This window comes from Ischnura elegans, chromosome X (genome assembly GCF_921293095.1).
Source record: "Ischnura elegans chromosome X, ioIscEleg1.1, whole genome shotgun sequence".
Taxonomy (NCBI): Eukaryota; Metazoa; Arthropoda; class Insecta; order Odonata; family Coenagrionidae; genus Ischnura; species Ischnura elegans.
The window spans coordinates 27880573-27908060 of NC_060259.1; the positions used below are offsets into that span (position 1 = coordinate 27880573).

General features: G+C 37.8%; 1 protein-coding gene across 4 annotated transcripts in view; it reads left to right on the plus strand.

Annotated features, from left to right (window-relative positions):
- Nucleotides 1-27488, plus strand: part of LOC124170556 (Ig-like and fibronectin type-III domain-containing protein 1) — a 381562-nt gene that overhangs the window by 124435 nt on the left and 229639 nt on the right. For 3 of the 4 annotated variants that reach the window (XM_046549349.1, XM_046549352.1, XM_046549350.1), the window contains one exon: nucleotides 9309-9355. The gene's annotated coding sequence lies outside the window, so the exon portion shown is untranslated. The remainder of the gene's footprint in view (nucleotides 1-9308; nucleotides 9356-27488) is intronic. The other variant, XM_046549351.1, reaches the window with a different exon arrangement.

Below are 27488 nucleotides of genomic sequence, written 5' to 3' on the forward strand. Positions count from 1 at the left end.
TGAGTGACATTTTAGACAAGAGTCACTTCTTGTTATCCCGTGGGAGAGCCATCGTCATGAATATTGCAAAAAGAGGATCTTCAAGTTCGCCCCTAATTGTGTTGTCAACCACAGGGCATTTAAATAGGTTTATAAAAGTCGCGACTCGCGTTGCTGACGGACAAAATGCTCTGAATTTCGCGGGGAAATAAGGAATAATTAGCGGTTTTAACAGAATTAATATAAATTACGACGTTATCTATCAAATCCATTAAAGCTCAATGCTATTCCACGCTAGAACAAACATTATACTGCAAAATATTGGTAAAAAAAGTGGATCGCATTGCACTCATCACCGCGCCGCGTATATTTTTGAAAACCGATTTAATTGCGACCAAAGTGGTGACGGAAATCGCCCTTCATTGGGATGGAATTAGGCCTCCTCTATGCGGTCCCCTTGGTCATCGTCATCGTTTGCCGTTCTGCCTCCTGGCAGGTCCTGCATACCTCTTTTGTTTCCATCCTCTTCTTCCCCGAGCTCTCTTCTTCCTTTCCTCATAGCTGTGGATCTCCTCCGGATCCACCAATTTAATTTTTCCCCTTCCCATTTTTAATGCTTATCTCCCTTCATCTTCCTTGTGCCACAGTAATTATACATTAGCTGGCCACCCGGAGTTGCTCGGGAAGTACAGTACCTAGAGAAGTGGGAATTTTGGAACTTGATCCTTGATCGTTGTGTTTCTGTATGCGCCTAGGCCATAAACGTCGTGCCAACGCATCCCCCAGAAAAAGGTTTGCACAGGAAGGAGTAATGGTTAAGTGTTTGAGATATGTTTTCTCTTCGAGCGTGTTAAGAGGTGCGACTACCCGGCAGGATGTCCAACCGCAGAAGTTGTGGGACGTAAGAAACGGTACTGAGAAAACGACGCAAAGGACGCGTCGAAAACAGCAAAAAGTACCACCATGGCCTTTGGCAGACTGAAATGCACCTACGTACTACCTTTGATTGCAATCCGTGCTGCCGTATAAAAATGCATAGAGGACAGACATACGGACCTCCTCATTCACACGACGCCTTAAACGCAAATATACAAATAAATGCACAACCCCTATTACATTCGGAAGAACTAACTACTTGTCATTTTCGGAATGGAGGTGTGCGGATTATTGAACCTTTTTTTTCGATCCTTTTTGACGGTCATAAAATGTGCGGAATTCGGATACGAGCCAGTTTAATTTCCTTATCTCCTTTAGGATCGATCTCCCTTTTTTACTTTTCTCTAAGCCTCCTCATTTCTCATATTATCTATTTTATTTAAATCCTTCTCCATCTAATCCATCTTACTTTTTCAATCCTTCTCCCCACCCGCATTTCATAAGCTTTATTTTTTTGCTTTCAGACTTACCTATTTCCCGCTCTTCAAAACCATTCATAAAAATTCTCCCTGAGTTACACGGGTGAGAGTGGCGTCCTTATTTTTTATTTCCCCAACTATAATTCCCTTTTCCGGTCTCACCCGATTGTGCCCCGTTTGCTGTCATATGGAATTGATCCAATATTTGTTCCTCGCTGCCCGTCATTCTTGATCGTCATCATCATATGTAGCCCTCAGCTATTTGCAGCATTTGATGGCTACTCTGGTTTTTCAAATTCGTGGATTCAAAGGGCTGCCCTCAAATTTGTCTACACAATCATCGGCTCTGTATCAGATAATAACTCTTAGGTCGCTGTGGCGCTTACGTGCATAAAATGTGTAGGTGGATATGCAGCGTTAATGAAAGTGGCATTTAATTATAAGCCAGGCTATCTGTCACTTTGTTCCCTCCCTTGCACGGCGTCGGCTAGTAGATGGAAGCCTCAAATGTTATTCATTCGCCAATACCTCATTTTCTTGCCTTCTCTTTGCTGGTTACACTTTCCACAAACTTAAATTTTATCTTTCCAATCTTCAACCCGGAAAAAATCGTTCAAAAACCTATTTAAAGGCGTCCGTTGAATATCAATGGGTGGTGGAGACAAAAGTATGATTATTTATTAAAGAAGTGGCTTACTTTTTACAGTATTATTAGGTAGAGGAATTATCGCTTTTATACATGCCTTGAAGCTGACGCTTTTGACTTTGACAGCAGCAGAAAAGTCAAGAGTTGAAACTTTCGACATATGCATAAACTCTATGGAAATATTATGCCCAGGCGAAGATAACAATATCTACTCACAGCGGGAAATTTAAGCATAGAAGTAACTAAAAATTATCAGGTATCATTAAACTAAATTACGTTTGGAGAGTACTTACAAGTGAGGCATGGACAATGATAGCCACGGAGAAATCAAGAATAGAGGGCCTTTGATATGTTGTGCAATAGAAGAATGATAAGAATCAAATGGATCGACGGGATAAGTAATGAGGAAGTTCTAAGAAGAGTGGGAGAACAGAGAAGTCTTCTCAAAAACCTTAAGGAGAATACGGGACGATTTAGTTGGCCACATTATGAGGCGTGATAGCCTGATGAAGAGAATTATCGGAGGACAGGAGGACGGGAAGATGGGCAAGGAATGGCCCCGGATGAGATGCATCGGACAGATAATAAAGGATGTAAAAGAGAAGAAATGCGTAATCTTGAAAAGACCAGCGGATAGGAAAGAGGAATGGAGAGCTACATGAAACCAATCTTAGTATTGTTGACTTATAATGATGATGATGATGACGACATGCCTTAAATACATGTTCATGCCTAGTTGAAAAATGGATAAATCTGGATCACAAATACTCTAATAAGAAGAAAACGAAACACGTTGGAAAGCTAGCTGTACGAAAAACATTTTGCCGCATTTCTTTTACCGTGTTGTGATACAAATTTTCTAACTATATCATCCGTTTTGACGACGTAAAAAAAGCAAGAGAAAAAGGCGTGAACGGAATTCAATACTTTTGTTATGGAAGCCAAAATATTAACACTAGAAGAGTGAAACCTGTCCCAAAAATCGTTTTTTCGCAAAAACCCTTTGTTAAAGCGCCTTTGCGTGACATGATGAATATATTCTGACAATTTCATCGCTGTGTCCTCAGGCATTTTGGGCTCTGTATTGATTAGTGAGTTTATCAGCCAGGTCACGTAGCTTAATATAAGCGATGCGTAGCGGCGCTGAAAAAAGCTTAATATTCATAATATAAATATAATACTTCCCCTGTGTTAGATTATGAGGTGCGTTGAGAAAATAACGGAAAATAAATTTTTAAATGTATCAGGAGTTTGGTGAGCCCGGTTGTCAATTATTTTATAATTCTGTTATAAATATCCATACAGTACGATAAAATTTTCATTTTTTCTGTATTTATTGTTCTCTTTGTCCGTGGAAGCCGCTAAGGTTTGACGTGTTTTTAGGAGCACGGCGATTTTCGTGCTTATTCGTGAATTTTTTTACCAAAGCAATGCTATAATGATGCCCTACCTCCATATTCGCCAGGCATGGCTCAGTATGACTTTTACTTAGGGATGGACGGATCCAGGATTTTTTTGGATCCAGATTCAGATCGTATCCTTGATTTTCGGAGCCGGATCTTTCGGATCGGATATTTTCGGATCCAAATGCATTTTCAAATTCCTGACGCTGAGATTCCCCCGATGATTGTGCAATCTCTTGGGAAGAGTCACACTATGTGCCAGTCGTATTTTGCCTTTTTATTTTCCACGGCTGAAATTCTCCTACGTAACCTCTGCGAGAGCTTTCAAACAAAACGGTTCATGAGTAGGACAAGAATCGCATGCGGCGGCGCATTTGAAGAGAGAATCGGAACTCTTTTCACCCTTATGGGGCAATCAGTGCAGCTATTATTTAAAATTTCGGATTCAGATCCGATGTCTTCCGCGAGTTTGGATATATCTGCGGATATTTGGATCCGAGGTATCCGATCCGACCATCCCTACTTTTACCTATTTCCTAAGATAAAGAGAACGTTACAGAGCCGTCGTTTTACAAACATATATTTTACTGAGTGAAATCGCTGACAGAGCTAAAGGCTATCCCAAAGATCGAGATTGAAAAGAGTTTCGAGGATTGGAAGAAGTGCTGTTACAATTGAATAACATCAATGGGGACTATTTTGAGGGCGGCATCGTTAATGTGGAGGAACATATAAATTTATATAAAAAAAAATTCCCGTTAGTTTCTGAACACTTTGACATTCGGACTACAGATACAATACAAGCTGCACGGTTTTCGGTCTTCAAGAGGGTAAGGGCGTATTATTGGCGAGAATTCCATTCCACTCATTGCTTCAGTACTAAACGGCTTGGGAAGTGAGAGGCCAAAGCGTTTGGGTGGGTTTTGTGTCGCTCGCTCGAAGGACATCAAAGTCGTAAGACAACTTTCAGTATGCCGGCAATTTTTATAGAAGTGCACGGGGGAAGAGGGGTTGGGGGTTGGGACTGGGATAGGAGGGGTGGAAGGAGGAGTCGAGAAGAAACATCATCACACATGCACTAATATTGTACGCTCCACAAATTTTTTAATGGCCTGATCCAGGTTTGGACACAATACATAATGTCATTCTCAAAGAATGGCATCGTGTATAGAGTTGAAACCTTGACTTGACTTTGCTGTTTATTTTACCAGGCCCAGGTGAGGCCACAATCCGGCCCCATCCTCCCCAGGGCTCTTATGCATGGTATTTGTTTTGGTATGGAGCTTGAATACAGGAATTGGTACTAATATATTCTTTCGCCTAGTTGTCTATGGAGATTTTGCAGAATTTCTCCTTCCTTACATCTTGTTGAGCCGGTCAAGTCTTTGAGTGGCCTCATGTAGCTGTCACCGCTCAGGAAGTCATGATAAATGGTAGGAATAAAATATAGATTGAGTTTAGCCATTAGAAGTTAACACGAACCAGGTTAAAAAGGCATGATTAAAACAATGAATAAAAGAAATATGTGAGGTTTGTAGAAATTTAAAACTGAAAACTGAACAAATTTGTATAAAATATCAATAAAGAATCATAAAGTGTTGGGATGATAAAATAATTAAAATAAGTACGTTAAAAAGAATATAAAGAATAAATAATGAAACTCTGAAAACAGTGTATAGGGTGTAAAAATAATGGTCAGACCATTAAAAAGTTTTTGGGACATACGAATCGTGGAACATGCAATACTAGTGTATCTGTGATGATACCTATTATTCTCAAAGAATGCCATAGTGTATAGTGTCGAAACTTGGATCAAACCATTAAAAAAACTATGGGACTTGCAATATTGGTGATTTTTCTTCCTGTTACACAGTTCCACCCATGAGTTGGAGTTGAGTAGAGATAGACGACGACTTATTTAATGAATCACAATTTTGGAAGATTTCACTGAATTATTAACGATTCGGTTCAGATTTCGTTGAGTTATTAAACATCACATTGTAAGATTACTATTCAGGATTGCATTATTAGATTGTATTTAACTCGATTACATTTCAAAAATCTTGACTCTAGAAGGCATTATATACTAAGTCATTCTAATAGAATGTCACAGTGAATAGTTACACAGTCCTCTTACACAGTTCCACCAAATACCGCCATTCATCCTTAAGTTGGAGTTAAGAAGAGGTGTTGAGAAGGGGACGACTGATGTAATTAATCACATTTTTGCAAGATTTCACGGAATTATGAACGATTGGATTTAGATTTCTCTGAATTATTAACGATCACATTATTAGATAATTACTCAGGAATACATTATTTGATGATAGTTAATCCAATTAAATTTGAAAAACTCGACTCTAAAAGGCTCAAAGATCAAAATAATTATATTTGAGCTGGGAACGGGGCTTATGGACTTAATGTTTCGGAGAAATGATCTTCAGTGAAATCAAATCAACGTCTCCAAAATACTTCGAAATGTCTCTTTTAATAATTTTCTCCCAAAACATTTTCTTGCTACAGCCCTGATGGAATTTGCGAAATTGGCTACAGTTCCGGTTTTAATTTTTTTCCGCGCTTTTATAGTCACATCGGTGAGTATTTGAGTTTGTTATGATGTCGTTTTACGCTACGTGTTTGATCAGCGATTGTTTCTTGTCGGTGGAAATACCATAAATATGGTGGTAGCATCCTGCGTGCAATTTTCTCTCTTAATTGAGAATTTCATCAGTTATTAAACTGATTAGTGTTCAATCAATGTAAAATATTTCGTCGAAGTAACCTTGTGATGAACTAGAAATCTAGTTAATATATAATATAATCTAATATTACAGAAAAGTTGATACTTCATTTATAGGCTTCAATTTAATGGACAAATTATTATAGCTGCCCTATGGAAATGCATAGCGGACATACAAACAGACATCCTCTTTTGTATACATAGGTAGATGGAAGAAGAGGATCCTCAAGTCGGCCTGTAGATGTGTTGCTGCCCACCGCGCATTTCAATGGGTTAACGAAAGTCGCCACTCTCGTCGCTGATGGACAAAGCCATTCAAATTTCTCTGGGAATCTTTGGAATGCAATGGGACCTCGCCTTTGTAGTTTTCTTATTTTTTACGGAGTTGGATGTACGGGAGAATTTTTGGCGTAGTTTGAATCGTAAGCAAACCAAAAAACGAAATTAGCTTTATAGCGCAATTTTGTGCAAAAGAGTGCGAAGGAGCGCCTCTTTTTCACTTCTTCATCCGAAAAATTTCCCACCACATGCGTGGCGGATGTTAGCTTCTTTGGGCTCTGCCACAGATACTCATGTGTTCCTCACGATAGGTTGGAAGATATCGTAAATCTCAGATATTTGACTCTATCTTACGCATTCATGCTAACGCCATCCTCAGCATATATATGGGGGTTGTTGGACGATTTACCTAAGAAATGCACCGCCGTGCATTTGCTCAGAATTAGTTGTTTATTGGTGATTTTAGTTGCTTATGGGTGATTTTCTCTCCAAATAAAATACCTCATCACCGTTTCGGGGGAAAAATTGCGATTATGCGCTTTTTAATTTTTATATCTAGAAAGTAGTTTGAAACTGTTACAGCATTGGTTAAATTTTTTGTCAAATGATATTCATTTTAATCTGTGAAGCTCATCATTTTGGATCAGATAAACTTCACCGCGAGAGGTAGTCGATCACATCTAGAAATAAATCGAATACTTTTTATTATGTAACCACTCACAGCGATTTTTAATTAATACTTTTTTAAGTAATATGTCATCTATGCTTGATAATAATCCCTTTTGACCGTTTGGGCCTTGGGTAAACTTAAAATCAAATCGTACCTGAAGATTTAAAAACCCAAGTTCTCAGTTAACCTCTCTTAATATTTCGGCAAAAGTGTTTTTTTATTATATGAACGTGGAATACTGGTGGCGTTGATTGCTTATAACGGTGGCCATAAGTCATATAATCGCGGTATCAAGCAATTAGTGCATTCAATGGCTTTTATGAGCTTTGCCTTTTTATTTATAATGGGGAGCCGAAGCGCTGCACCAGTTTTAATAGTTTCAATTTTATTAGCAACGCATGAATTAGATGCCACCAAATTTGATGCTATGAATAATAGGGCCAATAAGTATTAGTACGTAAAACTTTCCGTGAATTCCTAGCGACTTAGAAAAATTTTGGCTAAAAATTTATCGATCAAAATTTTTGAAGCTTTGATTTATTGACAATCTGTAATGGAACTAAATCAGTATTGATATTGAACTTCTTATAAAATTTCGTAGTTAAGCCCGAGAAACTTTACAACATATCCACTCTTTACCAGTTATATCCCTTCAATCAGGATATCTTTACATTAAAAAGTGCTGTGATGGTGAGGTTAATACATTCTCGATAAAATAGTCGTATAGTGATTACAGGTTAGGTGTTCAAGGATTTTTAAGTGCATAAAATAAAGTAAAATAAAATACATTTGTTTTGCTCAGTATTTCTTTTAATTTCGTTGGTTATTCGTTGATTTGAAAGATATTGTGGTGGGATGGGAATAAATTTAAATTATGAAAGATAAAGTAGTTGTTTATACTAGCTAGTTTATTTGTTGACAGAGGTAGGGATTCCACAAATGTTAATATTTTGTGATATCCAAACAGAATTGATTTCGGTAAATCCATCTCAGTCGGTGTAAAAGGTGGTGTTGAAATAGTGAGGGACCTTCCGAAATAAATTGGCGGCGGAAGCAAAGCAGTAATGAAAACGAACTTAAATGCCTCGAGACCGAAAAAAACACGCTCAGGAGGGAGTATTGCCTGTTGGGAAGAAAAATGAGAACTTGCCGAGTTGATGGGAATCTAGAAGAATGGCAAAAGGTTGGCTTGGAAGTTTGGGTGGGAAGGAAGCATGCCTTGAAAGATGGATGAAGTGCCGCGACATTGGAGTGTGGCCGCGGGAGGAAAGCGGCCAAGGTGAATGATGGGAATGTGAAGAGAATGGCAAAGAGGGAATGTAATGAGTGTAGCGCCGTGACGAAGGGTCTTCGTGGGAAAGCTTCCCTGCCTAATGAAATGTGACAATGACCCTCTTTCCTGGTCTTTTCGTGGAGGGTTAATTGTCTCGTTGATAATCGGAGGAATTCACTCAACCTGATCCTCAATTTGCGAGAACGCGATTTTCCTGCGGTTGGACGGCTTTATTAGTCCTCCTGAGCATCCCAGTCACAAAGACGGGAAGTGGCGGTCGGGCTGAGGGGTTGTGTTTACACATTAAGAGCCGGATATTTTTTTCAATTCACCCCAGTGGCCGAGTATTTTTCAAGGCAGACTGTTTTTTGAATACAACTTTAATTTGGTTTACATCTGAATAACTTTTTACAATACCTCTATCAAATTTTTAGTGGTTTAAGATAAAACCTAATGTCATAATATGAATAAGTAATTTTTCAAACAATGTCGTTGCAATGTATCATTGCATGTGGCATATAAAGGCGGCGTGTACAAAACACGAGTATACTCGTGATCCGTCCGCAATGTGTTAAATAAATATCTCAGCACCAACTATTTTGGACTAAAGAGAGTCGTCAAATATTATTTAATTCCGCTTTTGTTTACTCATTTTTTAAAGCACTGCAGGAACAAGTGACACTGTACGCCGTCACGCTCACGTGTGCAAAGTTAAATACTCCAAAGGATTAAGTTCGCCATGAAAAAATATTTGTCTTAGCCGGGATTCGAACCCGAATCTTCCGATTGCCGGTCAGGGGTGTTAATTAATTAAAAAGATCGATTCATTATTAACATTAAAAAGAAGAACAAAGGACAAAGTTCTTCTTTTTAATGTTAATAAAAATGATTATATTTTAGGTGTAATTAATGCGTTTAATTAAGTTTCATTTGTGTAATTTTAATGGCTAATCTTCATTTCAGGGCCGTTAAACATCGCTTCTGAAACAACTTCCAGTAAGTGGATCCGGGTGAGTACCTTCTCATCTGTATGAAATTCATTGATTAAATTTTCAACTGTAGCCAATTTTAGTTTAGCAGCACATTACTTCCTCATAAAATTATGGTCAAAATACGCCGATATTGTTAGTATGGTATGATATTTCGAGGAAGTGACGAGAGCTGGGGTCATTTGCGCCATGAGGGAATGTTAGGTAAGGAAGGGTGGAGAGAATCCCGGCGATGGCACCAGCGTGCTCTTAACGAAAGGCGTAATGGAGACTACGGCTTAACTTCCCACCCGACGAACGGATGATAGCTGCACTTGAAGTGCCCTCCGTAAAGAAGTCAAATATGGATCTGGCAGTCTCTATAAAAATGCCCGACAGAGGCGAAATTTGAAATCGAATCCAAATGGTGGGAAACCACCAATCTATCACACCAAACTTTTTCCCGTCCCAATTATTCAGTGAAATGTTATTGTCCGATATCAGAGTAAGAACTGTCATACACGACGAATGATCTTGTGCTAAGTCATACAAAACCTTTATTCGCGAATCAATTCACGCGATGTCAAATAAAATATTTACTTTACGCAAGGAATTATGTATGGAATTTACGGCACAGAAATGTTGCCAAATTGTAAGAATATCGATGTGAGCGGTATTTCCGGCGACAATACTGCTGTTTAGAAAGTCGCGGGTCTCAGGGTGCTTTCTTCGTACGAGAAAGTGATTCTTTTTTCTTATGAATCATTAGGTCAATATATATCGAATTTGGTCGTAGTAAATCACTTAGGCAAAGTTAGTAATCGGAGTCTCATTGCTAGTAATGGCTCGTAAGGAACCAATTTTAATTTTAAATCCCTGTTGCCATGCGTTTTATAATGTCGTATTCTTGTTATGTTTCTAGGTATTTCAGTGGGGATATTATGAAGGACGCGTTTCTGAACCTTCAAATGGCCACCCGCAGTCCTTTGTGATGGGACTGCATTACAATAGAATTGAAAACGCCAATTAGACTGTAAAGCGCAATGATAACAGTACGTGGAAGACGTGAAAGGACCAGTTAATAGTAATGAGGCAAAAGAATGCTCTCTATTTGTCGTAACTGATGACAGTACATCTGGAATCCACTATCCATTAATAGAACAACGCTTTCAAGTTCGCTGTCGGTTATGAGCAGTTTGTTTATTACCAGTCATAGTATCAACGAGAGCTCACACAATGAGATTACAAAGTTCCTAGTAGACAATCCATCATTCATGCTTGAGGATATGCATTGCAACAGTATTTATGTGTATACCTCCGCATTTTTTGTGAATGGCGAAATTGATTTAATACCCAAATTATTAGCACCATATCCGGGCCTGTTTATCCTACCTTTTTGATGAGTAAATTGCCTGTGCTTGAAATATTTGATCTAAATTCACTCAGCATACACTGGAGATGAAGCAATGCGTGTTATACCTACTGCATTCTCCGTATTTGTTTTCATCATAAACTTTTTTCATCACATTAATCTCGCATTAATTTTTTTTAATGCTCCTATTCCCTTTAATTGAAGTTGCGTAAAATTCAAAGAAACTAATCTCGAATTTTTAAGGATTGTATTACTTTTGTAGTGTTTATAATACTGACTTATTGTATAGAACAATATTTTGTGTGGAATAGCCATTAGTTTACAATATTGTTTAAAATCCATGAATTTTGAAAATATTTTGAGATAATTCATGACATTCTTTAATAGGTTCTAATTAATTTTATATGATCCATTATAAAAAGGTTTGAGATTTCCGTTTGGATTTGGTAAATAATATCTCACCTATGTTCTTTGACAGAAATTATATTATTTTTATTTAGAGGCACTGGAATCAGTCTCATTGAAAGAATATATACATTTTAAAACAGGTGAGAATGTTTGAGTAGGTATACGTTTAGTTTCACACGTAGGCGGGTTATGCTTCTCCATATCTGGGTGTGAGACATCATTTCTGGGCCAGCAAGATTGAGCCTGTCACCCTGTTCTGTTCACCAAGGAGAATAAATTTTTGCCATCCTTTAACCCCAAAAATAAGAGATTTTGCTACATGTAGCAGTTTAAAAGTTTAAATTTAACCCATAGAGTGCCTCGTGAAAAGTGCTAAGAGCGCGATAATGCTCCTCCTGCAATGTCACTAATAGATGCTGATAGTTCACTAATCATTCAATAGTCAATATTCATTTTTTTTAACTTTAACTATTTTCTTTAAATTATAAAATTTAACTCATATTACCAAAAATTCGTCAAATAATACATTAAAAAGGTGAAACCACGTATAATAAAGATTTCCTAAAGTTTTTGAATATATACCTATAGTTGTTTGTGAGACCTAATTTGTTTTCCTAACCAACCTCAAAATCAGGAAAAAATGCCTCGGCACTTTAAGAATAGTACCTAGAAAATCGATTGGCACTCAAAGCGTTAAAAAGTTGGTTCATGATATGAAACGTAATATGTTTTATCTATAAAAATCCGTATTGGTTTTACCAAATGGCGATTTTTGTCAGTTCAAATGTGAGGTTTGAGACCTTTGAACTAAGATATTTAACGATTTTCCCATCATGGCAGTTCATTTTCTTCAAGTATTGTGAAATATAATTTTAAAATTGCGAGTTAGTTGCTACAAAAAAGATAAGCGAGCTAACATGCGAGCTAAATTAGAAAATGCTTATCTAATATTGGAAGCTTGATCGTGCGAGCGACAGGTAATTAGTCGGCTACTCGCTGAATACATTTAATTCCCATTATAATTTGAGTGAACTTGCACAAGATCATTCGACGCGTAAAAAGGCATGTATCTCTTATGCTTCAACCATGTGCAGTATTGCCCTCTTCTGTCCATAAAGCCTCTATCTTTCAGGGTAAAGGCCGGTTTAGAGCATAAAAATTAGCAATATTATATCTGCACGGAGTATTTAGCGTAGGATTACAGTACCCATACGTTAACGGCAGCGTTCCTAGAAAAAAATGGCGCGGATCTGGTGAAATTTATGCACAAATCAGCGTGAGGTTTGATTTACTTTTAATTAACGTAAAATTAGCGTGAAAATTTAGGGTTCTCGTGCCAAGCAAGCTCTTCGGAATATATTTTTAATTTGGTTGGAAATGTTTTGCCTGCAATCTCATTCTTAAAAATAGGTATTATGTGTGATTTTTTCTACCAAGTATGTAAATCTTGCAAAAGGTATTATATTTTAGTTGTAATGAATGCCATGAAGTAACGTTTGTGTAATTTTATTGGATAATCTTCATTTGAGGGACGTTAACAATCGCTTGCAATGTTGTCATTTTGTTCATGCGATTAGCATCCTTATTTTGTTAGTTCGAACCGTGAAGGAAGAAACCTGGGAATGTAAAATAATTTGGAGAAAATGTACTTTTGTTAGTCAATTCCAGAAAAGATATCGATACAGCGAAGAAACAACTTAATTCCAATACGTTGTGTACGGCAGTTTGCTATTATGGTTCTACAGAAAAGTTACAGATGGTGTCCAATTCTCGCTATTTTTTTCTAGAAACGCCCCGAAGCTGTGAAGCTAATTTTAACGTTAACCCCAATATATATTTATTACGAATAAAATTATTCATATCCTAAGTGATTCGTTTTGATGGTCGGGAAGCTGATAGATCCGGGGAGGCAACGCTCGTAATCTCATCTTTAAAACTCCAACTACTGTTCGCTCAATTTTATTCCATCCGTTTATTTGCATGCTTGGGCTATTAGATTGGTTAAATGTTGGTGACAGTGCTTAAAGGCCCAGCATTTCGCCCTTTTGATAGTCCTCGGCAGACATTCCTAGGCACGTAGCCCCACTGACGGAGTTGGATTATCTCACCTTATTCGGCTTGGCCCAACTCTCGTCAGTGATAATGCGTGTTCTTAAGACCCAATTTTTCGCGCACTCCTACCAAGGTAAGGATTGATATGAGATAAGACTTTATATGAGGATTAATATCAGATTGACAGTGAATGAGTGAAAATTGAATGAATGGAAATTGAATGAATGAAAATTGGATGAATTTAAAATTAGTGAATATGAACTCACCCGACTGTGCCCGAGGAACGGGATAATTTTTTTGAGAGAAAATACGTTACTCAAGCTGTTTTAGCATTTATTATAGCTGAATTACTCAAATAATTTGTCATAATAAAAGAGTGGGATATTAATCTTGCTCCATTAATACCGTTTACTTCAGTGAAAATATCAACACACTTTGTAAGTATTGCACGTATTTTTTTATTATTTGCATCAGTATTTTTTATTTCCTTTTGTAACGTGTGAATGGCCAATAATTTATTTATCATTATGTTGTGCTCCTCAAAAAGATAAATAAAAAGCTCCAGTTAATTTAAAGAATGGGTGAAAATGGCATTTTTATGTGAAATTTAGCGCTGTTAAGCAAATTTATCGCTTTTTGCTCTCGAAGATCTTCATTTTGATCCATGGTAAAAAAGTTAAAAAGCTGTTCCTCCAATACTTTGTCAATTGCCCGATTTATTCACTCATTTTTAGCAGCAGTTATTCGTAGCGAGGCGTCTCGTTTTGGTGGCCCAGGCTTTATTTTCTTGGCATCCCGGGGAAATAAAAGACGTCCATATGAGGTAATTCTCACGGCTCTTCTCCAGGAGGAAAACCATTTGTGTCTCCTTTTTCATCCCATCATGACTTATCTTCGTTCCAGAAAATCTTTCGGACTTCAGAAACAAATGATGCTGGAACGGTTTTCCCTAGAGATGGTGGTTCACTTGCCAGATCCTCTGTCTCAACTGGCTTTCCATGCGTCTCAACTGAAGATACATTCTCTTTTGCTTATTATCCGAAATTATGTTTCAGCTAATTCAAAGTCCCCCACTGAAACTCAACTTCATAATTTTAGCTGTGCGAATTAGTGGTATGGCTGGTTTAAAATCTATTTAACAGGATATATTGCATATAATTATCCTGAATGAGATTTTGCTGGTGCGAAAAATTTCGTGGATCGATGTGCTGGCACGCCTCCAGTTGGGTTCCACGGACGCAGCCATTCCATAAATTCGACTCATATTCCGGAGGAACAAAAGAGACGTCGTGGGATGAAAGACTTCTGGGCTCTGTCCACGGCATTCCCTCCCCGACGGAGAGCTTTTTTCTCACTTTTTCGGTCTATTACTTTCCAGACTAGCCGAGAAGATCACTCGTTATTCAGCCAGTTTAAAATTTCATCATTAACACTCCATCGGGCGCGTCTCTTGTTACTATCCGCCAGACGGTGTTTAAAACCACAGGTGTACAACCCGTATTTTCACTTTTGTAAACCATCGGAATTGTTGTTGAATTAGGGATAAGTTTTCATTGATAAAAATTCACCGTTTTATGTTGATTATAAGGTAATAGCTCATAAAATAGTGCTATGCAATGAATATGACAAGTTTTTTTAAGAGGAGAAGTACCTCCCCCTCGAAAGTTTAAATTTTATGGCAAATTAATCCCTTAAAACTTGAAATATATGTAAAAGAGGGTGTCTTTTTATCTCTCTCCTATGTGTTTCCATACGGCAGCAAGAATTGCGGCCAAAATGGTGAATAGGTGAATCTCATTCTGCCAGACTATGTAGTGCTATTTCGGTTGCGTCGTTTTCTCATTAATTTTGTTATGTGACGTCATTCAATCTATGCGGTTGGATTAACTGAGGGATAGGCACACTGCTGTACATGCTCAAAGATGAAACATAAAAACCCCATATTTTTCCCAATCCCAATTTTATCCCAAGTTTTCCATTCTCTGTGAACTATCCTTCCTGAGTAACGCCGTGAGGTCTGCTATTCATAAATAAATGCCAAGGGGTTGGCTACAACACGGAAGTCGCAAGTAAAATAAACACATGATACGTTAAACTTTTCGACCGTACTTTTGGTGGTCTTCTTCGGGTAGGAGACAGTTGAGGACTGAAAGGATGACTTTAGGCTAAGGAGGATAGGATAAAAATATAGGTGGTGAAAGGTGGGGGAGTGGTGGTATTTGCACCTAAGAAAATATTTGGGTACCTTACTTTTTAAATTTTAGATGCAAGCAAATGTTAAACAGGGTCTGTTGCATGTACTCTGGAAATTTCCTCCAATATTTGAAAATTGTACTACCAAAGCGTTAATGGTAAAGCAAGAAATCTCATCACTATTATCCCCACATCTTCACTTTCCCTCAGCTCCGGAATTAAATTTAATACTTCCGTAGTCGGGCCTAAACTCCTCTACGCCTGCGAAATGTTTGCCCACTGGAATTTAATTAGAAAATGCGAGAAATATTCCTAAATAAATCCACACGAATTTTACTCAACCTGCGCAAATTCGAACTCATGAATTTCTTTTCGCCCGCAAACTCGCCACTGTCAATCAGTTCATCTCCCAGTCAGTAACAAGTTTTAAGTTCGAGCTCGGGGCAGCCAATGGCACTTTATTTACGGGAATTGTGAATTATGATCCAACTATTCCATCAACATACATAGTGCCTCAAAAAGTTACTCTTCTATGAGTCTTTCGTATGGCTTTCTTTCTCTTAGTTTTATAAGTTTTCAATTGTTGAATAAGTTAATTTTTTGAAGTATTATGTGCAAAAAAAGAAAAAAGAACGAAAAATATATATGCAAAATGATAAAAATGGTTTCTTGAAGCAAAAATAAAATAAATTAAAATGTGAAAAGGGACAATATAGCATATAAAATATATACTTACTTTTTAACGCTTGTATTCAAGAATACATTTTTTCTGATCAACATTCTCAATGTTAATCTTTAAGTTTCTACTAACACAAGCAACATACTACCCACACAGAACACAAAAATACGCTGCTAATTATTACATTGTTAACGGGCTGGTTGGGGTGAACATAGTTTGATACGAACATAGGCGTGTAAAAATAATGTGAAGTTCAAGATAAGAGCATAATTGTTTAACGAGACATAAAGTTGCTAATGAGACCGCTGAAGTGGGAGAGAAGAGTCCTCTTAAACTATTGGTGAAGAAAGTCCTCTAAAAAGGAACTTTTCTCAACAATGGATGTAGCCAACGAGAGATCACATTGGCCCTAAAAAGGACATTTAAACCTGATGATGAGTCACTTAAAGCGGAGGTAAATCATTCTCACCGCATTCTCTGCGTTTCGGGGAAAGTATTGCGGATTTTTGCCCGGCAAAAAATCGTTACCTTTCGCAGTCCACCTGTCAATCTTAGGGAGATTCCAAGAATCCCAAATATCCTAAAGGGCATAAGACACCAGGAATATAACGAGTATCTTGTGAGTGCGGCCAAATGTACGCGGCTGAAACAGTTTTAACCGTAGAGAGCAGAATAAAGGAGCACCGACACCACCTTCGCCTGAGTCAGAGTGACAAATCAGCCGTCTGGAGTATGTCATCATAGAAGAACATACCATCAATTTCCACCAAATAAAATCAGTGGCTCTTTCCCTAGGCTACTGGGACCGGATAATCATGGATGTCATTGTAATCAGATTAGAAGGAAACTATTTGAATCAGGATTCGGGATACCACCTGGTTGGGACTTGGAAACCTTTGCTCAGACGCATGGCGATGGCCAATGAAAAGGACGATGTCAAATCCTTTTAGTTTAATTTCCAGAATATTTTAATTTGATTTTCTCTTATTTAATTTTAATTTGATGACTCTCTTATTGGGTAATGCTTTCAACTTCCAACAGTTACGCATTAAGACTCTTAATTCAATTGGTATTGCTGAATTTAACCAATGATAAAATGTGGAAAGGAAAATACTCAGATGTCCGTATAATTTTCCCACGGCTCGTCCACCTTGCAAGTCAAAATTGTCACTGTGTTGGTGTGCGGTAAGGGGGAGAAATTCACCGCAGGGACCAAACACCAGCCTCTCAACCGGAAAGCCCAAAACACACACACATTCACTCACGACAAACATACACAACAAGATCTTTCGTGAGGGGGGTGTAGGGACCTCCACTAAGGATTCTCGCTCCACAAAAAACCGGGTATCTTCACAGGATAGGCCTGCTAGGGATAGCCAGTGATTTGCGGAAACACACGCACTCAATAAGCAGTCACTCACACATTCACTCAACTACAGATGGATTCAATCTTCCGGGAGAAAAAACTTGCTCCTAAAAGAGCGTGGTCAAGGATCAGCATGGGGACGAGGAACCACACGTATACGTATTTCGGCTATATAGTAGCCCTCTTCAGCGTGCTGAAGGGAAACCAAATGCACTTACAACACGAGGCTGAAAGTGGAGGGGACGGAAGGAGAACCTAAACATAATAGGAAAGAGTATGGGGATTGAAGATGAAGGGGCCAATGAGGGAGGATAAAAACCGTATTGGGTGTTAAAACATAAGGGGGGAACCTATGACTAAAAGGGTTAGAGGGAAATGGGTGAGGGAGGTGAAGTGATTGGAGATAATAAAATGATAAAAGGAAGAACAGAAGTTAATCCATTTAGTTGTCTACTTCTGCAGATAATGAAAATTATAGAGTTTTTAATTGCATCAATGAGCCATTTTTCGTGGACCTTGAAAGTGCGTGGGCTGTAAAACGGAAGAGTATGCGAGACCCTTGCAGTGGTTTTGGCCCGCCTAGCTTTCTTCTCGCACTCTTCAAAGTTCACAACATTGTAATTATCAAGATGCAAAGAGGAGATTAATTTTCAGGATATGATTTTGATATTTACTTCCTTATTGGGTAATTTTTTCCAGCTTTTATTAGTTATGCATTTATGCACTCATTGCAGCTACTATTGCTGAATTTTACCAATGCTAAAATGAAAATCAGAAGTTAATCCATTCAGTTGCCCACTTGTAGAGGTAATGCAAACTATGCGTTGATCATAGTTCTCAATAGAAAAAATGTTAGAAAAAAGTAACCTGCATTATGCTGGAGGGTTCTCCTTTTAATCTTAGCGTTGTTCTGTTTAATATTGGCAAAAATAAAACAGTGAATGAAATAATTGAATATTATTCATTGTAATTGGAAATGAATCAAAAAATGGCAAAAAAAGAAACAAATTGTATGAGTGGTCTTTAAAAATAGAAAATATTATTAAGCAAATGAAATGATATAAGAATGATAAAGATAAAAGTGCAAATGCAAAATAATTCGTGAATCATTCTTTTTCGGTTCTTTTCACATTTTAAAACTTATTTTCTTAATTTTTTCAACCATACAAATATAGCCATTAAAATATTTTGTTTATTTTTTTGAGTTATTGGGATTTGCCCGTTAGGGCCCTACGACCACATTGCCGCCGGGGCCCTTAGGTAACCAGTCCACCCCTGTTCGCGATATCAGACATGGTCTGGCTTATTGAATTTCTTCGGCCGAAGTTTTCCCTTTTCCTCTTCAAGAAAATCATCTTTAGCGGAGTATATTTACCCGAACTGGCAGGAAACGTATTGATCGAATCCATGTGTTTCAATTCGATTCCCAAGATTGGATAAATCTCTGAGTATGATGAAAGCCTCTCCCATTGGTGCTCATCTATTCCTGTTCAATTCCGATCCCTCTATTTCTTTGAAATTGCCCTAGGGAAAATTGTAAGCAAGGATTTTAGGGAGAGCAAACCTCAAAGTGGCACGATTTGTGTTTGCTATTAAAAAGATCTCTGAATCCCATTTTCCGTTTGAGTTATACAATCTATTTTTAATAATTATCACCCTGCAATGCTTCTGTGAATTGTTTATACCATGGAGTAACCCTGAGAATATAATTATAACGGCGTGCCAGGTAAATAAGAGAATCTAGGTCTTCTCAAACGTGGGCCATGGCGACGAAGTTATTGAGGGTGTTATTGAATTTTGTTAACAAGGAATCACTCACCAACCCCAAGAGTGGTTTGGATTGGTGAGAGTAGAGCTCACTGCGAAATTAAGCAACAGGTCTGTGAATTTCACGCATTCGTTTTCGGATGAGAAAGTGAAAGAAAGGTGCTATTTCGCATTCGTCCGTCCGCACCTTGAATATGCAGCGAGTGTATGGGATTCGATACAGAAAAACTTAATCCGCGAACTGAATAAAATACAAAGGAAGGCTGCGCGTTTCGTAAAAAAAAACTGCCACGGGCGTATAGACAGCGTTACGCAGATGTTAAGCGAATTAGGCTGGGAGCCGCTGGAGATTCGGAGGCTGCGCGCTAGGCTTAGATTGCTTGAACAATTGAGAATGGATATCTTTAAGAGCGAGACGAAGAACATAATATTAGAGCCACACTATATTTCCAGGTCCGATAGAAGCGATAAATTAGGAGAGATGTTTTGCTGAACGGATAGATATGGGAATTCGTTTTTCCCACGAACCATAAAGGACTTAAATAAATGCTAGTCCCAACTTCGTAGAGCACTTCATTTTTATGCGTAGACGGCTGGTGTCCTAACACCCCCTGCCACACGCCTTTTAGGCGGTTTGCGGCGTATTATGTTGATGTAGATTCAGGGCAGGGTGGCAATTCCTTTCCATGAGACACCTCGCACTTCGACGATTTTGTTTGGGGTTGTCCGAATGCTTCACCCTGGATTTGTTCCCGGGAATTTTCCCTGAAGGTTAGATACTGATACGCATTATAAACGCATTCATCACGGAAGTCACTTCGAAATTTCATTCGCAATAAGTTTTAAAATAATGAATAAGTGATCTATCCCACTTTAGTGGGAAGTTTAAGATTACATTCCTCAACATCACAAGCTATGCAAGATGCATATCTAAAGTCAAATAAAAAATATAATATAATAAAGCGGCGATCTTTTGAAGCGTAATGAACGAAATTGTTCTGTTGAAGCGGTTTGAAAATTCCGTTGACCCGATGCCGGTGAGAAATTTCGAACTCACCGATTGAGTGGGCTTAGATAATCCTCTGACGAATCTGTGTTGTGGAAGATATTGCAATATCCCATATTTTAAATTTCCGATGCAACCATGCATAATACAAGTGATTGCTGATGCAGGTATGAAAGAGTTCTGTGGGGGAGCTTCGCCATTATTCATGGAAGCGGACGCGGTTTCAAGGATTTACGACAGGCACGAGTAGAAGATGAGTTACAGGAAGGGCATGAGTAAATTTATTTTGAGAGCTATAATCCATCAATTATCCTAGTATCTCATTCATTTTATGTTGTCGGTGCGCTTCTCAGAATATTCGATGAAATAGAGTAGGACGGGTGTAGCCACAGAGCTGTATCGCAAGAGCTCTGCACCCATGATTGAGAAATAATCTTTCAATATGACTCATTAAGAGGAGCAACATGATGTGATTTGGTCAGCTACAATTTAGGTCGAAAATAATTCCTTGCATGCGAATACAGGAAAGTGAGGAGTGAAGTCATTTTGAGAATTGTATTACATCAATTCTCCAAGTAGTTCATTTGGTTCATGCTGTCCGATCGCTTCTCAGAATCTCCAATAAAACAGGATGCGATGGATGCAGCGACTCTGCTCCACCACAAAGCTCCGCACCTATGATTGAGATAGCCCTTGCATAGCTTTTAACAATACTCATTAAGAGTACCAACTTGCCATACTGTGATGCGGAAGGCTACGAATTCCGTCAAAAATAATCCCTTGCCTGCGAACACAGGCATACTGGAACTTATTTTGAGACTCCTATTCCATCAATTCTCCAAGTAACTAATTTGATTTGATTTGTGTCGACCTCTCGGATCCCATAGTCTTCCATGAAACAGGGTACGATAGATGCAGCTTCTGTGGTTCACCACTACAGTTCCACGCATATGATTGACAAAGACCGTGCTTATCTTTCAATATTACTCATTGAGAGGAGCAACATGCTGTGATGTGGAAGGCTACAATTTAGCTCGAAAATAATGCCTTGCACGCGAATACAGGAAATGCACGAGTGAAGTCATTTTGAGAAATGTATTACATCATTCTCCACGTAACTCATTTGGTTCATGCTGTACGATCGCTTCTCAGAATCTCAAATGAAACATGGTACGTTGGATACAGCTCTGCTCCACCACAAAGCTACGCACCGCTGATTGTCAAAGCCCTTGCATAGCTCTCAATATAATTATTAAGAGGGGCAACTTGACGTACTGTAAGGCGGAAACGCATTTCGTCGAAAATAATTCTTTGCCTGCGAAAACCCTGAAATCCACGAGTGGGTCTTCCAGCTAAAAATAAAGCATCAAGTTCGAGTGTTTGCCCAAAATATTAGAAGCTATCTTCATCTGTTATCGAGAGCTCCTCCGACAAAAAATGGTTCAGCACTTCCTCTTCTAATTTGACGTCTTTTTCATGGATCACGGGGAATCTTCTTCTATCATGGAAATTATTTTGAATGGCGTAGATTCGTTTCCCTCAGGTAAAAATTGATATTTTATAAATTCAATTAGTGATCGTGAATGTTTTCATGAAAACCTTTGTAACCATAATTATGTGAAATATGACACAATTTGAGTGTTAGCAATCTGGCAATACGTATGCGGAAGTTGCGTGGTGCATGCATCCAATATTCTTTACAGTATGTTTTATTAGAGGTTTTATTTATAGAAAAATACATATTGGTGGCAGTAAAAAGGCTTATAAGAGGATAATGTAACTAAAAATTGCTGAATGTAAAAATAATCAAGAGCTGAGTAAGTAAATAGGCTTACTCCACGTATAGTTTTGTTTGTGTGTTATATTTTCCTGTAATTATGGTGTTTGTTTAATTTTGGGCTAATTTTTCTTTCCTCAATTCTTGTTTTCACCAAAATTATTTTTAAATCGTTGAATGCTTGTACAAGCCTAATTACAATACACGCCTTCGGAAGATGTACCATTTTCGGGAATATAGTGTTAGTCTTCTTCAATCAGTCTAGTCTTAGTCAATTCTTGATATTTTTAAGTGTTTCCTATATATCTTTATTTTCCTTTATCTCAATTCATTTCGGCCTTATAGATTATTTACCTTAGGTACACGTAAATATTTGGTCTATTTTTTGTGGAAAGGACATTCATTTTGGGTAAAAGTTAATTTAAAAACTTTAAAATCTATTTTGTTTTTAATTCGGTTTACATGCAACATAAATACAAAAATAAAGGAAGATATTGCAATTGAAAATTTTTGGGACCAATAATGTGTGATTGATGTCATATTATTAATATACAACCCATTTTAATGTCTCATTTTGTAAATTTCCAAAGGAACATATTTAACCGTCCTAAGTCTTCAACTTAAACAGTCATTAACAAGATGTTACTGGTTTCAACATAAACAGGTTTCATCATATCGAGAATGACTGTTTTAGTTGAAACCTAGGTCGGTGACTTACGTTTCTGTGGAACTTTCCAAAGTTATTTTATACGTCACATCATCGGTTACATTTCCCTGCCTGCAATCTATAATAACATTTTATTCAATTTCCTATAACTTTACCCCTTACGTATGAAACTTTGCATGGTCATCCAGAAGAAATTTTGCGCATCAACATAATAAAAAAATTTCTGGTATTGCGTGAAATGGGGTACGTAAGAATGCGAGTTTTCATCGGGAAGTACTCTTATTTTACAACGAGATATTTCTCCAGGAAAAGGTTTTAATAAAATTTCAAAGTGCAGGAATTTTCCTTAGTAAGAAATCTAATTAACTGAAATTTAATTTGGCCCCAAGGGCGTTTAAACTGAAGGAAGGGTCATTAGACATTTACGGTTCCTCTCCCCACTTAACGCCTGCGTTAATTCCACGGGGTGCAATCACACGCGGTTTAATTAAACTAGCGGTGACAACACGGTATATCGTCCGAGCAAGCACAAGGAGCCGTCTCCTTCCAAGCCATGTCAAATATGCGGACACCGCCCCCGTGCAAACCAGGAAGGAGATATTTTGCAATGCAATTGAAGATGCCGCTCGTGTTCCGCACTCTTAATCGTTGCCATGGTCCTTTCATGGCGTCATCGCGCTTTGTCTCGCAGATCTCCAGAGACAATAATGTGAGAAAAAAGTAACCTGCAGTGTGCTATAAGTTTCTCCTTCTAATCTTAGGCGTCTCCTTTTAATAATGGCGAAGAAAGACATAATAATGAAGTAATTGACTGTTATTAATTCTAATTGGAAGTAAAACAAAACAATGGAGAAATAAAAAAATACCGGAGTGGTATTTAAAAAGAGAAAATATGGTAAATGAAAAGAAAAAATGTTATATTCCACCAATTTAAGATGGTATATTTGCCTGTGTATTTCCTTTTAAGAGTTGCAAAATTTAAGATAGTATAAATAAAATTGGTGAGGTAGTGTGAATGGAGTTTGAACAAATGGGTCTTAGTTTCAAATTTCTGTAAGCAGTCTTTGCTCCTATATTTATATTCTATTATTCATTTCAATTTTTCACATAAGGTGGTGGAATACAACAACGTTTTTTTTCATTTACGATTTAATTAACCATAAAAAGGTTGAACCTGAGACGATAAAGATAATAAAAGAGAAAACATTGTTAAACGGAAGAAAAATATAAAAATTACATGAATAAAAAATGATAATATGCCAATCATAATTCTTTCTACCTATATACCGAGTAATTATTCAATCTATGCCAAACTTTGTAAGTTATAAGTCTCACACAAACCGCACTTAATACTGACAATGCATAAATATGCGCAAAATTTCATATCTCTTGTAAAGTAGCTGGTTGGGTGAGTTAATGGGCTCACAAGAACGACGATATTACTTGCGTTCTCGGCGTGGCCATCAAGAACATGAATCTTGGAGGTTTCTTTAATAAGTTTTAGCCAGTAGGTAATGGTTATGATGTCACCTTTCTTCCTCTTGAATAACCTTTGATTATTCCTTATCCGTGCTTGTTTGTGTGGGCTGACAAGTGTTAAAGTTTATTTTCCCTCACATCTTTTAAGCGAGTGAGGGCCACCGTAGAGAGTCTAAAGGAGCGATTCTGAAGGGAATGCAATGCGATTGCCCGTCCCGCGTGTCCTTGCCCTTTGATCGAGACAATCATCACTGATCGTCGGGAGTGAATGGAACGGGTGGTCTTGGTCCTCGGGAGAAATCTGCGACGCAGTATTGGTCGCGACGCGGGCGCGTTCCAAAGCCGTTTCGTTGGGCTGCTGTTCACCCTCAACGGCCGAATTTCAATTGGTAGAATTTTCAGCGCATTCGCTTTCGTTGTTAGCGTAGTTTGCTATATGTGATTGCAGGAAACTTAAAGTTAAAGGTAGATCAACTTGAACCAATACATAAATCGACTCTATTCCATGTCTGCTGATTATTTTTCGTATTAATTTTATTTTTCTATTTTCTTTTGCTATACAATTTTTCCATCTTTAAATTATTATTTCTCACTTTTTGCAAATATAATATTCAAAGATTTTTTTAATTTTCTTTTTTCCACAGTTGATATAAATCATTAAACAATTGAAATCGCTAAAACCAGAAGAATTTAGGAAGGAAAGACTTTAGAAGAGTAACTTGGTGAGGCAGTAAGCTTGTAGTTGGAAAATATAGATCATATTTCCATATATACTAGTGATCATAGTGTTTGACCCAATCTCAATAGCCTGTAATTCCTCTGTATTTTCCAATGACCTTGTATTCGTAGTTATTGAAATCATATAAATGGAAGCCTGCTTTGTAAGTGCAGTTTCTTGTCAGCATGGATAAATTTGGAGTAACTCCGAGGATTTTCTTATACCCGATACAAATTGAAGACACTTAATTAAAATTCACGGTGGCCGTCTCGATGCCGTTTTGTGGAGAAGATAAAGGTAAATGGAATGAGAAGATTTGCTGAGATATGAAACATCAATGACTTCATAGAGTACAGACTTTGTTTTGTGATAGGAATTGTTAGTGTTAGGAAATCAATGAGGGCTCATAGCGAGACAGCATTAATCATAAGTCTGGCTCAAAAAATTGATTGACGAATTTTGAGCAATCTCAAATAATTAGGGTTATTATGGTGAGAGAATTTGAAATTTAGGTTTGGAATGCACTTTTTATCTTTAAAAAACTGCAATTTTAATTTATATGAACCTAAGTATCATGCAAAGGTAAAAATACATAGGTAACGAGTGTATCTCTTACGAATGGAATGATGAGCCTTATTTTAATTCTATTTATGGAGAAAAAGGGAGACTTTTCAAACAATAGAAATTGAGTAATAGGTTTTGTGATTTGGTGATATTTATCAATAGTGGAAAAATATAGCTTAAAAGTTAGGTACTGATTCAGAAAGCTCTCTCCGTGTTTTTAGTACCGTGTAACTTGTGTTTTTAAGTAGATATTTATTATTGCATCGGTCTTAATCTGTATTTTTGCATCACTCGTATGCGAACTAAGTATGGATTAGTGTGGCCAACTTGTTACCTTCCGGGATGAAGTTCGTCTCCGTGGCTCGTTAAAGGCCGATCCTTTGCTTAAAGCGCACAATTGTCACTGAGCGCGAGGTACGTGTCTTCCCTCGCCAAATGCTCCAGTAACGAGCCGTCGTGTGTTCGGTAATTAAGGCGATGGTCCCTCGTCGCGTCGTACCTCGCCCGCATTTCGACTGAATGGGATGCGTGAACGCAACCTGTCTGCGCTCCTGAGAGGAAACAATAGGCCGTGGGCATTCTAAGACGTTTGACATGAGGCAGTCTCAGAGTCGGATTTACCGTTTCTCCAAAATAGGAGATCCTTCGTGTTAGTGTCTGTTCTTCAGTACCTTGCATTTGCTATTTTCCTTTCATATCCTAAACAATATAAAATTAAATTGAGATACTCTATTCACCTGATTTTTATCTCAATTTCTCTGTGCTGAAGAATATGTCACGTGTAATAACAAAATGTTTTTGCGTATAGCTGTTGCTTGATCCTGGAAGGTTTAGTTTAGTGGTAATATAATTGGTGGTAAGATCACTTAGATATCAGAATGAGTTCAACCAATTCAGGCGTGATAAAGTAGTAGTTCGACATATTGTAATGAAAGGTGTAAAGGAAAAAGAATTTACTGTGAAAAAGTGCAACTAACATTCATTTCAATAGTTATCCACTTTTTTCGACTTTAACGTTGAGACATAGACTTATCACACTCATTAAAAGAAGGTATAAGTATGCAATCTTCATGATATTTGTCGCAAAATCCGATTTATTTTACATCGGGCGTAGTACTCGGGTGTTCTTTTGTCTCTCCCTGCTCTACACTGTTTGGTGGTGTTGACTAGAGCTGATTTAGTCGTTTCCAGGGCATCCCATTCTATTTTTATGGCCTCCTCCACGAATATTACAACATAGGATTCTCAAGTCCACCCCTAAATTTGTTATCACCCACCGCGCATTTACATGGGTTAACAAAATTATCCACACGTCGCTGGCCAGCAAAACAATCCGAAGTTCACGGAGGGTTAAGCTATGATCGGGGCTGTTAACCTAAAATTATATTCTTGATGTTGTGATCAATCAAATTCATAGTTTTTCAATATTATTTCTTGCAAGTATTAAAAGAATATAGAGATGGCACTTTTCCACAGGTTTATTGAGAGTACGACGCTTTTTGACGGTTAGGTCATTATCAATTACTCATGTCTATATTCTTTTAATACTTACAGGGTGTCTTTCCACTATATTTCGCCTGCTTCTGTTATTTTTATTATTTCTTGCTGCTGTAAATATTATGCAGTAGATATTGAGAATAAGTTGTAACCTCACTTCGAAATTTCTCGGAACTGATCAAAATGCTTCCAAAGACGCAATGTAAATGAAGCTTCCACGGGAAGAACTGGGATCTCCAGTATGCAGTCTCCGAGGCCTCTTCGATCCCCACTCCTCCTTTGCCCGGTCGAAGTATTCCAATGCACTCCATTGCATGACACTGCACTCGCAAGTGGCATCTGTTCAGCTTCTTCATAGCTCCCAATCGCATTACTGCTCCATTGTCATGGAAAGCCCTCAACCTGTCCTCCTTTGTAGAGTGGGTTCAATCTTTCATGCATCATGTCATAAATAAATATTTGGGCACAAATAATACGAGCAATTGATTCATACATTCTTAAATCAATTCTTTTTAAAGCATTTCTTCAACTCATGAAGGTAACTTTCCGGGTCGGTTGATCAATCTCCTTTCCGACGTTTCGACATTTAAATGTCTTGTCGTCCTTAGGGATTGAGTTTCATGCATAAAA